The sequence below is a fragment of the Cornus florida genome, unplaced genomic scaffold, assembly GCF_030987335.1.
Source record: "Cornus florida cultivar Cherokee Brave unplaced genomic scaffold, ASM3098733v1 CherokeeBrave_3.0.0_Hap2_Chr03, whole genome shotgun sequence".
Taxonomy (NCBI): domain Eukaryota; kingdom Viridiplantae; phylum Streptophyta; class Magnoliopsida; order Cornales; family Cornaceae; genus Cornus; species Cornus florida.
The window spans coordinates 35079425-35096165 of record NW_026775573.1 but is presented as its reverse complement, the minus strand read 5'-3'; the positions used below and the strand labels follow the sequence as shown (position 1 = coordinate 35096165).

Genomic DNA, 16741 nt, shown 5'->3' with positions numbered 1-16741 from the left:
TTTTTTAGGTCGGCCTTTTGGCTAACCTTTCTTGGTCATTTGGATAAGATCAAGTTCAGTATTTCAGTATTTATTAATTGATATAAATTCTATAAAACTCAAAATTACCTAATAAAATTAAAATTAACTCAAATTAACAATATATAAAAATAGTTTAATTCAAATTACAAAGTCCCACATTGGTTTTAAGTAAAAAGGATTACATGAAAGCCTCTTATAAAACTATATAGCTAAAGAAATAATAATCACACCTTCTCGGCCTTTTGGCTAAGATCAAGTGTAGTACTAAATTTTTTTGGGTCAGCCTTTTGGCTAAGATCAAGTGTAGTACTACTTTCTTGGCCTTTGTGCAAAAAGTTTTAGTATTTATTTATTAATTGATATAAATTATATAAAACTCAAAATTACCTCATAAAATTCAAATTAATTCAAATTAACAAAATATAAAAAGAGTTTAATTCACAATAAAGAGCTCTCATTAATTATTATATCCCACGATATATATAATAGTATTTCAGTATTTAATTTACCTAATAAAATTAAAAATTAATTCAAATTAACAAAATATAAAAAGAGTTTAATTCAAATTACAAAGTCCCACATTGGTTTAAAGTAAAAAAAGATTACATGAAAGTCTCTTATAAAATTATAGAGCTAAAAAAATAATATTCACACCTTCTCGACCTTTTGGCTAAGATCAAGTGTACCCTTGTTAAAAAATGCTCATTGGTGAAGAAGAGACAACTATAAGATTGTATTTCTTTCAAATATCTCAATAAAAACTAGACTCCAATAATTCAAGCAAACAAAAACTAGACTCCAATAATTCAAGCCTACAATTTTCTCAGGATCATTGGAATAAAATCTGTAAAAGTAGATATTTTGTTTAAAATATTGTTCTGTTATATATGGCGCAGCCTCGTACCTAACGCAGTTAACTAACTAAGATCTTTGGGAAAAATCTGTAGACAAAAAGTTCACCATATTTGATATATACATACAAGAAAACAATTTACTTGAATCATGTTTTCAATCCATTTGCCGCACGACTAGAATCCTGTAGTTATTATTATTTAAATAGAACTTCTCTTTGATGAAAATTATTGGGTCGGCCTTTTGGCTAACCTTTCTTGGTCTTTTGGCTAAAATCAAGTTCAGTATTTCAGTATTTATTTATTAATTGATATAAATTCTATAAAACTCAAAATTACCTAATAAAATTAAAATTAACTCAAATTAACAAAATATAAAAATAGTTTAATTCAAATTACAAAGTCCCACATTGGTTTTAAGTAAAAAGGATTACATGAAAGCCTCTTATAAAACTATAGAGTTAAAGAAATAATAATCACACCGTCTTGGCCTTTTGGCAAAGATAAAGTGTAGTACTAAATTTTTTTGAGTCGGCCTTTTGGCTAACCTTTCTTGGTCTTTTGGCTAAGATCAAGTGTAGTACTACTTTCTTGACCTTTGTAAAAAGAGTTTCAGTATTTATTTATTAATTGATATAAATTTTATAAAACTCAAAATTACCTAATAAAATTCAAATTAATTCAAATTAACAAAATATAAAAAGAGTTTAATTCACAATAAAGAGCTCTCATTAATTATTATATCCCACGATATATAGAATAGTATTTCAGTATTTAAATTGCCTAATAAAATTAAAATTAATTCAAATTAACAAAATATAAAAAGAGTTTAATTCAAATTACAAAGTCCCACATTGGTTTTAAGTAAAAAAGATTACATAAAAGCCTCTTATAAAACTATAGAGCTAAAGAAATAATAATCACACATTCTCGGCATTTTGGTTAACATCAAATGTAGTATTAAATTTTTTTGAGTCGGCCTTTTGGCAAACTTTTCTTGGTTTTTTGGCTAAGATCAAGTGTACTACTACTTTCTCGGCCTTTGTGCAAAGAGTTTCAGTATTTATTTATTAATTGATATAAAATTTACATAATAAAATTTAAATTAACCTATTTATCTATTGATTATTGTGAATTTTTTAATAAAAGAAAATCTAATTAGACAAAAATTATTAATATATAAAATATTTATTAATTGATATATAAAATAAAATAATTTTTATAAAACTCTATCACAAATTAGCTTTTATTATGAGTTTCTTAATAAAATTAAATCTAATTAGACAAGGATATATTTAAAGAAAATAAAATAATTTCTATAAAACTCTATTACAAATTACGTATTTTATTTTCAATAAAACTCTATCAACAAAGATATATTTAAAGAGATTCTATAAATTCTAACACAAATTACCTATTTATCAATTTATTATAAGTTTTTTAATAAATGGAAACCTAATTAGACAAGAATTATTAAAATAAAAAATATTTATTAATGGATAGAAAAAGAGTTTTTAAAAGGGTTTATATTAAACTCTAATACGAATTACCAATTTATTTATTTATTTATTATAAGTTTTTAGTAAAATAAAATCTAACAAGACAAGAATTATTATTATAAAAAATATTTTTTAATTGATATAAAAAATAAAATAATTTTTCTAAAACTCTACCACAAATTACCTTTTATTATGAGTTTTTTTTTAATAAAAGCTAATCTAATTAGACAGGAATTATTAAAATATAAAAATGTTTATTAATTCATATAAATAGAGTTTTAAAAATATTTTCTATAACACTCTAACACGTATTACATATTACAATTTTTTAATAAAAGAAAATCTAATTTTCAGAGTAAAATACAAAAGCTCTACCAAAGTTTTTCAGGATTTATTTATTTATATAAAAAATATTTATTAATTGATATAAAAAGTGTTTTTATCTGTACTGCTATTAAATACTCAAAGAGTTTCAGTATTTAAGTATCTATTTATATTAAAATATATTTATTAATTGATATGAAAAGAGTTTTTCCAAAAAAAAAAAAACTCTACCAAACTACAAAATCTATGTAATAAAATTTAAATTAACCTATTTATCTTTTTATTATTATGAATTTTTTAATAAAAGAAAATCTAATTAGACAACAATTATTAATATAAAAACTATTTATTAATTGATATATAAAATAAAATTTTTTTCTAAAATACCACAAATTAACTTTTATTATGATTTTCTTAGTAAAATTAAATCTAATTAGAAAAGGATATATTTAAAGAAAATAAAATATTAAATGTGTAAAAAGTTTCAGTATTTATGTATCTATTTATTTATATAAAAAGTATTTATTAATTGATATGAAAAGCATTTTTATATATAAAAAAATAAATAGAAGAAAAAAATACTCTATAAAACTCTAAAATCTACCTAATAAAATTAAAATTAACCTATTTATCTATTTATTTTTATCAATTTTTTAATAAAAGTGAATATAAAGTTTCAGTATTTATTTATTTATTTTAAAAATATTTATTAAATGTGTAAAGAGTTTCAGTATTTCAGTATTTATGAATTTATATAAAAAAAATATTTATTAATTGGTATGAAAAGAGTTTATATATATATATATATATATATATATATATATATATATATATATATATAACTCTATAAAACTCTAAAATCTTCCTAATAAAATTCAAATTAACCTATTCATTATTATGAATTTTTTAATAAAAGAAAATCTAATTTTCACAGTAAAATACAGAAACTCTGCCAAGGTGTTTCAGTATTTATTTATTTATATAAAAAAATATTTATTAATTAAAATAAAATAAAAAACTTTTATCTATACTATTATTAAATGTGTAAAGAGTTTTAGTATTTAAGTATATATTTATATGAAAAAAATATTTATTAATTGATATGCAAAGAGTTTTTTTAGAAAATAAAAAAAAAAAGTCTATCAAACTCTAAAAGTTATCTGATAAAATTTAAATTAACCTATTTATCTATTTATTATAATGAATTTTTTAGTAAAAGAAAATCTAATTAGACAAAAAATATTAATATAAAAAATATTTATTAATTGGCATATTATAAAATAATTTTTCTAAAACTCTACTACAAATTAACTTTTATTATGAGTTTCTTAATAAAATTCAATCTAATTAGATAATGATATATTTAAAGAAAATAAAATAATTTATATAAAACTCTATCACAAATTACATAATTTATTTTCAATAAAATTCTATCACATTAGACAAAGATATAATATTTAAAGAGTTTTTATGAAATTCTAACACAAATTACATATTTATATACTTATTATGAGTTTTTTAATAAAAGGAAATCTAATTAGACAAGTATTATTAATATAAAAATTTATTTATTAATTGATCTAAAAAGTGGTTTTAAAAGAGTTTCTATAAAACTCTAACACAATTTACCTTTTTATCTATTTATTATGAGTTTTTTAATAAAAGGAAATTGAATTAGACAAGAATTATTAATATAAAAGTTATTCATTTAGAATTATTAATATAAGAAATATTTATTAATTGATATAAAAAGTGTTTTTAAAAGAGTTTCTATTAAACTCTAAAACAAATTACTATTTATTTATTTATTATAAGTTTTTTAATAAAAGAAAATCAATTTAGACTAGAATTATTAATGTAACACATATTTTTTAATTGATATAAAAAATAAAATAGTTTATCCTAAATAAAATTTAGAATTCTAGAAATTCAGTGGGGGCATAGACCAAGAATTACAGAAGCTCTGCCAAAAAGTTTCAGTATTTATTTATTTATTTATATAAAAAAATATTTATTAATTGATATAAAAATAGTTTTTATCTATAAAATAAAATGGAGAAGCTGTGGCAGAAAAGAGTTTCAGTCTTTCAGAACTTATTTATTTATATAAAAAAATATTTATTTATTGATATGAAAAGAGTTATTAATTTTTTATTATTATTAAAAAGAACTTTATAAAACACTAAAATCTATTTAATAAAATTCGAATTAATCTATTTATCAATTTATTATTATGAATTTTTAAATAAAATAAAATCTAATTAGGCAAGAATTATTAATATAAAAATATTTATTAATTGATATATAAAATAAAATAATTGTTTTCTCAAACTCTACCGCAAAATAGCTTTTATGATGAGTTTCTTAATAAAATGAAATCTAATTAGATAAGGATATTTTTAAAGAAAATAAAATAATTTCTATTAAACTCTATCACCAATTACATATTTTATTTTTATTTTTCTTAATAAAATTAAATCAAATTAGAGAAAGAAATATTCAAAGAAAATAAAATAATTTCTATAAAACTCTATCACAAATTACATATTTTATTTTCAATAAAACTCTATCATATTAGACAAAGACGTATTTAAAGAGTTTCTATAAAACTCTAACACAAATTACCTATTTAAATATTTATATTTAAAGAAAATAAAATATTTTTTTAAAAGAGTTTATATAAAACTCTAATATAAATAACCTATTTATGTATTTATTATGAGTTTTTTAATAAATGAAAATATAATAACTGGACAAGAATTATTAATATAAAAAATATTTGATAATTGATATAAAAAATAAAATAATTTTTCTAAAACTCTACCTCAAATTACCTTTTAGTATGAGTTTTTTAATAAAAGAAAATAAAAACAAGCTATATATGGATATATTTAAAGAAAATAAAATAATTTCTATAAAACTCTACCACAAATGACAAATTATTTTATAAAACTCTACCACAAATTATCTATTTTATTTTCTATAAAACTTTATCACATTAGACAATGATATATTTAAAGAAAATATATAATACTATAATAATATATATAAATAAAGTATAAAAGTGTAAAGATTTTAGAATTTCAGTATTTATTTTTTAATATAAAAAATTATTAATTAATTTTAAAAGAGAACTCTATCACATATAACCTATGTATTTATCTATTTATTATAAGTTTTTTAATAAAAAAAATCTAATTAGATAAGGATATATATAAATAAAATAAAATAATTTCTATAAAATAATTAAAAAATATATGAAAAGAAAAATTCCATAAATTACAAAACATTCATCACGTGCATCGCACGTGCCTTTTACTAGTATATATATATATATATATATATATATATATATATATATATATATATATATATATATTTATCCTATAAAATCGTATTTTATTTCTATTTTTTATGTACACTTTTTGTATTACTGTACACGTGGCGTTTTGGTTTTTAAAAATAGATACGCAGTTTTCGGTTATAAAAAACGTTTATACAGTTTTTCATTACATATGTCCCTTCTGCAATTTTAACCCTCCGGTGTTGTCAGTTTTATTTTTAAAATTTCAAAAAAATAAGACAGTTTCCCTTTCTGTTTCCTTCTTTTTTTAAAAAATATATATATATCAAACAGTTTTAACCCTTGAGTTGAAGACGTTGTCACTTGTTAGTTTTATTTTAAAAATTATAAAAAAATAAAACAGTTTTCCTTTCTATTCCTTTTCTTTAAAAAAAATAAAAAAATAAATATAAATCAAAGAGTATCTACTATTCAATGTTTCTAAACAATAAAAAACAAATCGACACGTCTTCTTTTTTCATGTTTACACGACGGTTGGTGTATGAAGAACATTATATAATCGGCTGGGATCTTGCTTCTCTCTTTCTCTCTCATTCCATCTCTTCTTTCAACATTTACTTTTGTCATCTAACTCAACTTCAAAGCATACACAAGAAAGTCAGTATTTGGTTTAGGCAGAGAATTCTAGGCCTGTTTTGGCTTAAGGTATGTTTTAATATATATTTCGTATTGCTTATATTTTTGTTTTTGAGAATATAGTCTCTGAAAAAGTTTTTCCTATTCTGAGCAAAAATTATTCATCATGGTGTTCTCAATATACTTATTGTTTAATATATATATAGATGAAGGATGACAACGGGGCGAAGTTGGGGTAGAGTTGGCTAAACGCTACTCCGTTCCGTTAGAAAATCTATCATACCAACTCCACTTCAACTCCGGGACGGGTTTGTAATTGGTATACCATCCCCGCCCCTACTTTAGCAGACAAAGTACCGACTACGCCCCGCTTACTCCGTTTAATTGTGGGGGCGGTGCGGGCTATGCTAATTTTATTATGTTTTTTTAAAAAAACTAGCTCAATGTGCTCAAATTTGGCTAATAAATAAACTGGTCCCGTTTTTAAATTACTAAGTAGTGAATATTAATATATTAACTGACATTTGTAGCAAATTAACAAGAGTCTAAAAAATATTAAATATTATATATATATATATATATATATATATATATATATATATATATATATATAATTTTTAAAGGTACATATATAATAGGGGTGGGGGCGGGGCAGGTTTATCACTAAATCCGCCTCCGTTCTAAACCCACTTCGGGTTTTTAATTATTTTATCATATTCGTCCCAAATCCATTTAGGGAGCTACCAAATCCACCCCATTAGGAGCAGGGCGGGGCAGAAACCCACCGAATCGGAGGAGATTGCCATCCCTAATATAGATATAGATATATGCTATAATATCTGACGAGCTTGGCACGACGCTAAATAGATCATGAATTACTAGTTATCTATATTGCATACAAATTCAACTTTAAAGGTGACATCATGACATGAATCTTTCTTAGAACCAAACTATGGTTTATGCATAAAAGGGTATTTAAGGAGACTAAGAAAATGTAAGTGTGTGTGTGTGTGTGTGTGTATGTGTGTGTGTATATATATAATTTCTTATAAAATCGGCGTGGGCGAGTTACTTTATATACCTGTTCCCGCCTGCTGTGAATTACATCACCTATTTGGATATTCCCTTATATAAACCTAATTCTTTGTTGATTTCAAGCTGAGTTGTCTCAATGATATGTGTAGACACTAAGATTTTAATGGATTTTTGTTTTACGAATTGACTCATCAAATATGGGACTAATGTTTAATTAAGTTATTTAATTGGCCTAAGCTTGGTCCACTTAAATTATTTAATTAGCCCAGCCCAGATGATTAAATGAAAAAGATAATTATTCCAAATAAAATATATTTGGAATAATTATTTTTAATGATAATTATCATAATCTGACTGGCCCGGCCAGTTATAATTTTTTCCTTATCAAGAGAGGACACATGTTATCATCCTATTAATCCAAGAAGCCTATAAATAGAGGCATGGAGGAAGGAGGTCTAAAAATTTAGAGACTCAGAAATCTAAAAGGCCAGAAATCCAAAGGGAGAGAAATTGAGAATTTTAGAAATCTAGAATTCCAGAGAGAAACACAGAAACTTGTGCCGTTCTTCATCAAAATTCCACGGTGATCATCAAATTCAACAAACCTGATAGCAAAGAATAACAAGCACAACCAAAGTCATGTCGTTCTTCCTCAAATTCAACAAAGAACAATAAACACATCAAATCGTGTCATTCTTCCTCAAATTCAACAAAGAATAACAAGCATATCCAAAGCCGTGTCATTCTTCCTCAAATTCAACAAAGAACAACAAGCACATCAAAATTGTGCGGTTCTTTCCTTGCAATTCAACAAGTTTGAAGAATCACCAAACAACACTTTTCGAGATCAAGCTTCGTCAGCCCTCGATCAGAAATCATCAGCGATCTTCTTCAACTACAAATACTTGAAGAAGATTGTCAACAACCCGATTCAAGATTAAGCTCCAACAGCCCTTGAATTCAACCAACAAAGGAGATCGAATCAGAGAATATTTTCTTTATTTTGTAAAGAATATCTCAGAGGATTGTACTCAAATTTTTATAAATTAATAAAATTTATTTGCTCCCTATTTTGTTCTTTATTTGCAGACTACGAAATTTATGTGTACAAATTTTTGACACGCCCGGTGGGACATCCTCTACCGCTCATCTCTTTCTCCGACATCAAATCTTCAACAAATTCTTACTGTCAAAATTTATGACTTTCGATAAGATTTAGACAAAAACAAGAATACCACCGAGGACATCGCAGTCGTGACGGACAACATCATTACCACCACAAAAGGTGGAAAGAAGGTTGCAACTTCGTCAAGCGGTACAAACATCTCTGCAAGTTCAATGATGTGGAGCATGGTTAAAACATCTATTCCAGCTATACCACCTTCACGATGCGATGAAAGTCGATTCTGCCAAATCTGTCAAAGTAACAACTCAAGCTCATACCACCTTCACCTCACTGGGTGTGATAACCCGAATTTTTAAGAGTTTAATTTTTTTTTTTATTGTTAATACTGAGTATTTAATTAATTGAAGTTTTGTCCATTTGAGATATTTAATTTGTAGCATCTGCTGAAATAGAAGTAGCAGGAGGCAGCCAAAATGAGAAAAGGAAAGAGGATTGATATTATAATGTTGTGTAGGCACGGGTCCCACAAGATTTTGATGGGTTTGGTATATTTTGTTGGATGTATATATGTGTTATATATAATAATATAATATGTTTTGTGTATAAGATGGTGAAGGAAGGTGGGTTGCTGACAATGAGAGATAAAAAGGAAAAAAAATATAAAGGAAAAGAATGTAATGAATGGGTGGTGGGGCCGATTAAATATTTTGTTTCAAAAGTGTGATATATTTGTATGGTGTGTCATATGATGAGTAATGGTGGTTGTGTACTTGCGGGGTCCACTGAAGGTTCTTTTGGCCAATTTTTCTTCTTTCTTTGGTTTCCTTTACGTGGATTGTCCGACTTTTAGGAGAAAAAGATTGTAGAGTGAGCAAAGAAAGAGAGAGAGAGAGAGTGAAAGCCGAGATGAACAGATAGGGAGAGGTTTGAGAGTTGAAAAGGAGGCCGGAAGCTTGAGGATTTGATAATTTAGTGAGGAAAATTCCTTTTCAGGGTAGGGGTTCCTAATCCACGAAATTTCTTATTCCTTTGTGAATTTTCATCTTGAATTATTATCTAGCATGCTAATTTATGTTGAATTTCCTCTAAAATGATTAGATTATTGTAAATGAAGTATATGGCTATGTGTTTAATTGAAATTGTATGCTTGTATAAATTAATTTCATGTTCTAAATGTTTACTATGCTTGATTATTGATGAATGTAAGCATGTTGTATTTTTTAAAAAAATTCTTGTAAAGCATGCTAAGTGGTTTAGACTTAAATTAAATGTATGATTATGAGAATTGACATGGTATGAAATGATATGATACATTCATGCATAAGCATTGGGAAGAAATGGGAAAATGATTTAAAAAGGAAAGAAAATGATTTTGGAAAAAAGATTTGATAAAAGGATTTTGTGAAAATCCGGACGCTAAGGAGGTACCGAGGGTCCGTGGCGTTAATGTGACCTAGAGGGAATTAGGGAAAACCCCTAGCGTGGTTAAGCTATCTGGGCCCCAAATAACACCACGGGGCTACCAAGGGTTAGGGACAGTGGCCAATCATTCTCCCATGTCGCCAAGGGGGTACCAAGGAACGGGTTACATTAACAGTTTGAAAAGTGATGAATGGAAGTGATTTTGAAATGGGGAGCGACATAGCACGGCATTGCATTTCATAGCACGACATTATTTGTTTTTAGCCTTGAAATTGTATTATATTCTTCCTCGGTATAACATAATCTTGTTTCCTTTATTTCTATTTATTGCTTGGACTCACGGGGTCACAAGAGGTGTGTCTTAGGCACTACCTACTGAACTTTATGCTTACCCTATTATTTAACATTTTTTTCATGACACGGGTAACGTTCCACCATAAGCCTAATTTGGATTAGAAAATCATTTTGCTATTTTCGTATTTAAGTCCCATCAATTTTTTTATTTTTTATTTTTTATTTTTTTTGTAAAACCTTAATTTGTTATATTTGGTATCGAGACTTATGAACTCTTGTTATTGTAATTATATTCATTGTTGGTAACTATAATATAAATTGTCTAAACGTTGTAAGACATGGACTTTTGATCTTAACCATATTTTTTTTCAACTATAACTATAATATCTGGACTAAATGGTATCAGAGCATTTTATGAGAATTTTCGGGTCGTGACAAAATTGGTATCAGAGCAATGGTTCGAAAACCTTTAGGACAACGAGTAGTGGCTTACCTAGATAGGGTATAAGGTTGACTTTCATTGATCGTGTACTTATGTTTACGTGTTTACTGTTTTAAGAAGCATGTCTACATGTTACTTGTTTATATGTTTAAGGCTTTAAAAGGGTATGTTTATTTGCTAAGTGTCCACATGCTTATGTGTTTAATTGCTAAAATGTGGGTTACATGGCCATGCCAATGAAATGTATAAATGATTGAAACTATGTTGATTGCGATATGATGACAAATGTGATTTAGGTGGTAACGGCAAGTGGTAGGCACGGTGTGTGCAGTTTTATTTTAAATGATAAGGTGGTAAATAGTGAGCACGGTAGGTGTAAGCATGTCTTGTATGGTATTGTGATGATTATTTAGGCATGGCTATGCAAGTAAGTTTTTTAAATGAAAAATGGGGTGTTTATTTACTTTTAAATAATGGGACACGATTATATCATGGTATAGGGTATAGTTATTATGTATATGTGTTCACGTGTGTACATACAGTTGGGTGCGGGATGGTTGCTAGTACAGTAGAGTACTTATCGTAGCATTGATGGTTGTGTAGGTTTTGACCTGAGTAGGGGAGGAGCTCGGTTGCTCTAGGGTTGTTTGGGTGCTAGTTCTTATCGAACAAATGGCGTAGGTCTTTAGCCCATGGATCAAGCTATTTAGTGCATAGTTGCTTCAGTTTTTTTGCTGTTTTTAGGGCGTAGTGCTTGGGGCACGACCTTCGAATGATTGCTATGGCACAGTGCGATGTCTAGGGTGAGACGTATGAGTTTCATGTGTTAACACGTGGGTTCCTATGACCGTGGAAGTCAGGTGTGCGGGTGAGGGTTTCGAGGGTTTACAGGTGTGATAGAGGTTGCTAGAATCACTAGTGTAGTCTATCGGTGGTAAACATATTTTTCGGGTATTCTAGTACGATCCACAGAAGTGTGGTGGTTCTGATTGTTGAGAGGTTTTGTTGGACTCTGTAAGTCTAGGATGGCGTAGGCATTGACTGGAGCCATGCCAGTGTTAGGTGATTGATTATTTGATATGGTTCAGTTCGTGGGTTGTAAGAGTTTGTTTTAGAGACTGGTTTATCGATGAATGATTCCTATTTCGGATAGCTACAGGAGTGTGCAGGTAATTGACTCTCGGTGAGTTGGTTGTATGGCTCGGCGGATGAGCGGGGTTATAGGTTGTCACGGTTGTCAAGAGAACCTCAAGGTGAGGTATTGTAATACCCCTAGTTTTCAAAAAGATAAAATGGGGATTTAATTTTGATTTTTATTGCATTTTTTTTTATTTTAATTATGTGACTTATGTGTTTTGTTTTCTTAATTGTTATATAGTGAATTGGTTTGTTTAATTGATTAAGTGTGAATTATTTGTTTTAGATTAATTGATTTATTTTAATTGTTTATTGGTTTTAAATTAATTGTTTAATTGAATTGGTGTTTTAAATTAATTATTTATTTATTTTAATTTAATTGGTTTTAACTGACGTATCTTGTTTATGGCTTATATTGTTTATATTTTAGGGTAATTTTAATTTAAGTTAAGGTTTCATTTATTCGTGGTGTAGCCGACTTGTAAATTTAATTGAATTAAACATAGGTTAAATAATAGCCTATATATATAAAACTGTATGGTCTGCTAGGGTTGGAGAAACAAAAACAAAACCCTATTCACGGAATAATATTTTGAGAGGAAAACAGAGAGGGTTCTTGAGAGAATCTGTGAGGCTAATGGAGGAAGGATAGAGGACGAGCAGAGGAGTTGCTCGTGGGTAAGTCAAGAAGCAATAGAGGAATAGAAGGTTTATCAAAGGAGGAAAACAATCTGGGGAATTCTGAAACGTAGAGACGGCGTAGAGGTTTTAATTCAAAATCTCATAGGCAAGTTTCATTCTATCTCTTTCCTGTAAACTTGTGTTCTGTGCATTCTAAATAGTCTCCAGGGGATTAATTAAAGTTTTAAAACTAATAATTGATGCATGTTTCCTGGACTGTAATTGAGGAACCTTTGAAATAACTGAAGCTCGTTTCTTTGCATAAACGGTGAGGATTATGTGTTAAACTCTTGTAAATTAATTCATAATGGAATGTGAGGAGTTGCTAGGATGGTTAAGAAGTTAAGTAAACTTTAAAACAGATGTGTATGCATGACAAACTAAATTGTAATCTGTGTATAACTGTTTCACGTTCTGTAACTGAAGTTGCTTCGTATGTGTAAACTGTTGTGAGCTGGAGTTAAACCTCTGTAAATTAATTTGGAATGGAATGTAAAGAGTTTCTAGGATGGTTAGGAAGTTAATTAAACTTTTAAAATGGATTGTATGCAGGTTAGAGTATTTCTGTAATTAGTTCTGCGTTTTTGAAATTGGAACGGTGGGTGTTTCTGCATAAACTGCCCTGTAATTGTTTGGATTTTTATAGAACAATTGGTAGTAGAATCAAGGGAGTTTATAGGAGTATCAGGGCTTAAATTGAACCTTTAAAAATCCTTAAGAAACTTAGGACAGACAGTTGGAACTTCTGTCGGAAGCAAAGACGAAGCAGTGAAGCAGAGAGGGGCTCTCAGGGGTGAGAGCCGGCTCCTAAATGGTGGGAGCCGGCTCCCATGAAGAGAGATCCGGCTCTCCATGAGGGAGAGCCGGCTCTTGAAGCCTAGGAGCCGGCTCCAATAAAGGGGAGCCGGCTCCCATGGGAAAAAAACCCCTACGGGTGTTTTCTGCAATTTTACTGAAGTTCAGGGGCTTAAAGGTAATTACTGGAAAGTGGTCGAGGGTTTTAAATGATTAAAATTAACTTATTAAAGCCTTCAAATAGTTGGTTTATGCTAAGGTGCTAAACCTAAATGCATGTCATAAAACATAAGCTTATAATAGGCCTACTGTCAAGGAAGGAGGAATGCTTGTTTTGCTACGTTGTTTTGACAACTTAATTTGGACTGACATTGTAATTATTGTTAGAATTTATATCAATGATATATTTAGCATAGTTCAGTTCCAGGAATGTTGGTTATGACGTCATGTACTCGTATCTAATAAATTGTATATTGTCGGGAGTAGTGGAAGGTTAGTTGCTAGTTTCGTGTTAGCAAATTAAATGAAACTGGTATAAAATACTTTTGAAGTTTCATATGATGTACTTAAACTTTGGAGTGTCATTATATCCGACATAGAATTTATAATGGGGAATTACATAGATGCCATGAGATTTAATTATAGATTTACATGCCGTAAAGGATTTGGGAGGATGTAAATGCTAGTCATCATTTTAACATTTAAAACGAACTAGTATGGATGTGTTGATTTGGAATTCTAGTATAATGTGCAGTTTAAAATTCTGATATTCATTATATTATGTTATGGAGGATAATTGCTGAACTGTCTTAATTTTGGTTCTGTCAATTACATGGAAATGGATGGTTTAAATTGTTTATTCTTATTTTAACAATTTAAAAGGAGGATCAATGATTATAAACATATACTGGATGCATGATAGGATCTTATCAATATCTTATTTCTATTGTGTTGGTTTCCGGATGGATTTGATGTTCAAACATGTGTGCATCATTGATGGATCATTTGCATTATATGTACCGGTATGGAACGGTGACATATTAGGGATGGATTAGATAATAAAAAAAAAAAGCTAAGTCCTACCCCTTTCATACATATGGAATGGATTAACTCAAACAGTTAACTCCTACATGGATGCATGTCCTGTCAACTAAAATAGTTAAACGACATAATGGATGGTTGCTTTACTTTTCTGTATTAGGAAGAGATTTAAATATATACTTAAGTGCCGTGATACGAGCTTGAGTCTCCCGATCATGTTTAGGGTGCGTATATTGCCTAGGATTGATAACCAGGCCTGATGATGTTTCCTTGGTTGTTCTACTCGGGTTGAGACGGATTATGTGGGCTGGTGAACGTCCTATAGTGTGTACTTATATCTATAGGGACTATCTTAGCTATTGTTGAGTTATCTAGGATGTATCTGCGTATCGGGTTTATGTATGTATTGTAGTGGCATGGAACTTGCAAGTGGGCCTGACCCACCCTTATTTTTCAGGTGATCGTCTATAACAGGTTTAGAGCTTGTTCGTGGTGATGCAGATACAGTCATTCACTCTTCTGACTAAATAGGATTTTTCTTTCTGGTTTTAGTTTTGGATTTTATTCTGTAAAGTTTTATCAGTTGAGATTATTCGGGGTCCACTAGTTGGATTCCCGAGTTGTACGGATTGGAAAGTTAATTTATATTAAAATTTTATTTTTGGAGGTTTTACAATTAGAATTCTTTTCAACATATCATTAGTTTATTCTTAGTTCAGTTTTATTCCTACTTGTTTATATATTGATTGTCTGGTATCCTTCGGATCTGTGCCCGGACTTGATCACCCGTGGTTCTAGAATCGAGGGGTATCACAGTTGGTATCAGAGCACTCCAGGTTCTAGTGTCCTTAGGAGTGTCTTTCGTTAGAAGTCTTCCGCGTTGCGTCTCTTAAAACTTAGAGCTATGTTAGGATTCATTGTACTCTTTTACGGTTCGTTAGGAGGAGCAGCTGATGTCAATTATATTCTATAAGTATAGAATGGTTGACACTAGAAGGGGGATGGGGTCCGCAGCAACAGCGATTCAGACCCAAAGGAGTAAAAGAATATGTTATCAAGTTCTTTATCAGAAGCAGAACTCGGGATCAAAGGTTTAGTTCCGGTTAGCATTACTTTTAGAGGTATAGACCAAGGAATAATTTAGGAGTGTGTTTGAGGTCACCGCATGAAGGGACCAACACGATTGCAGTTGTTCTCATAAAGGAGACAAACGGGGAATAGGAGTTCCAAGAGGATTCTAGTGGAGAAAATTGTAGCATACCCCAGAAAGAGGGTATTGAATCTTGTCAATAAAGGATCGCGCGAGGGTGATGTTGTTCGCTAATAAAATAGTGAACGATACTTATAGGGTTGGTGTGGATAGTTAACCTTTTGGGTTACCTTTAAAGGAGGTAGATAAAGGAACTCTTCAGGGGTTCGGGAATCGGATGGAGTTCTTCTTAAATCGAGGTAATGATTTTATATCACGTTCCGGGAAGTATGGGAATTAGGTTGTGATAATCTAAGTTGTTTCTTAAAGCTACATTAGATGGTTTGCATTTCATATATAAGGAGGATGAAGGTTAAGCCTTTGAAATTTGCTGAAGCAAATGGATATGTTATGAGCTATGATTGGAGCTTATGTGTCGAGGTTGGATGATTACCTCTGGAATTGAAAAAGAGATTATGAACAAATCAAGTAAAGTTAATTTCTAAAGGAGATTTCTTTGCTAGGAGGGACGGTGCTTTATGTAAGATTCTATTGCTTTTTATTGTGTTTTAGCGTGTGTGCTGTATGTGTTTCATTTTGGTTAATTTAGTCAGGATCGGGGATTATGATTTAGTTGGGGATACAAGCATGTGACCAACCAACTACTGTTTTGGCGAAATAACGTTAATTATGCTAGGATTTTGGGTATGTGGTCGTAGGATTTGGTAGGTATACATAACTTTAGCCAATCTAAGGAACCTAGACATGAGTGGTTATCTACGAAATGGTTGACTATTTGGGGAATGGGAAGATTCCATATAAAGGGCTGTACCACACGAAAACGGAAATGAATTTTGCAAAGTTATTAATTCAGAGTTTCGTGAATTCCGAGGACGGAATTCCTTTTATTAGGGGGGGAGAATGTAATACTCCTAGTTTTCAAA

General features: G+C 29.1%; 1 pseudogene; it reads left to right on the top strand.

Moving 5' to 3' along the window:
* Positions 1-247: 247 nt before the first annotated feature.
* LOC132301822 (U2 spliceosomal RNA) lies at positions 248-382 on the top strand (annotated as a pseudogene).
* Positions 383-16741: the final 16359 nt, after the last annotated feature.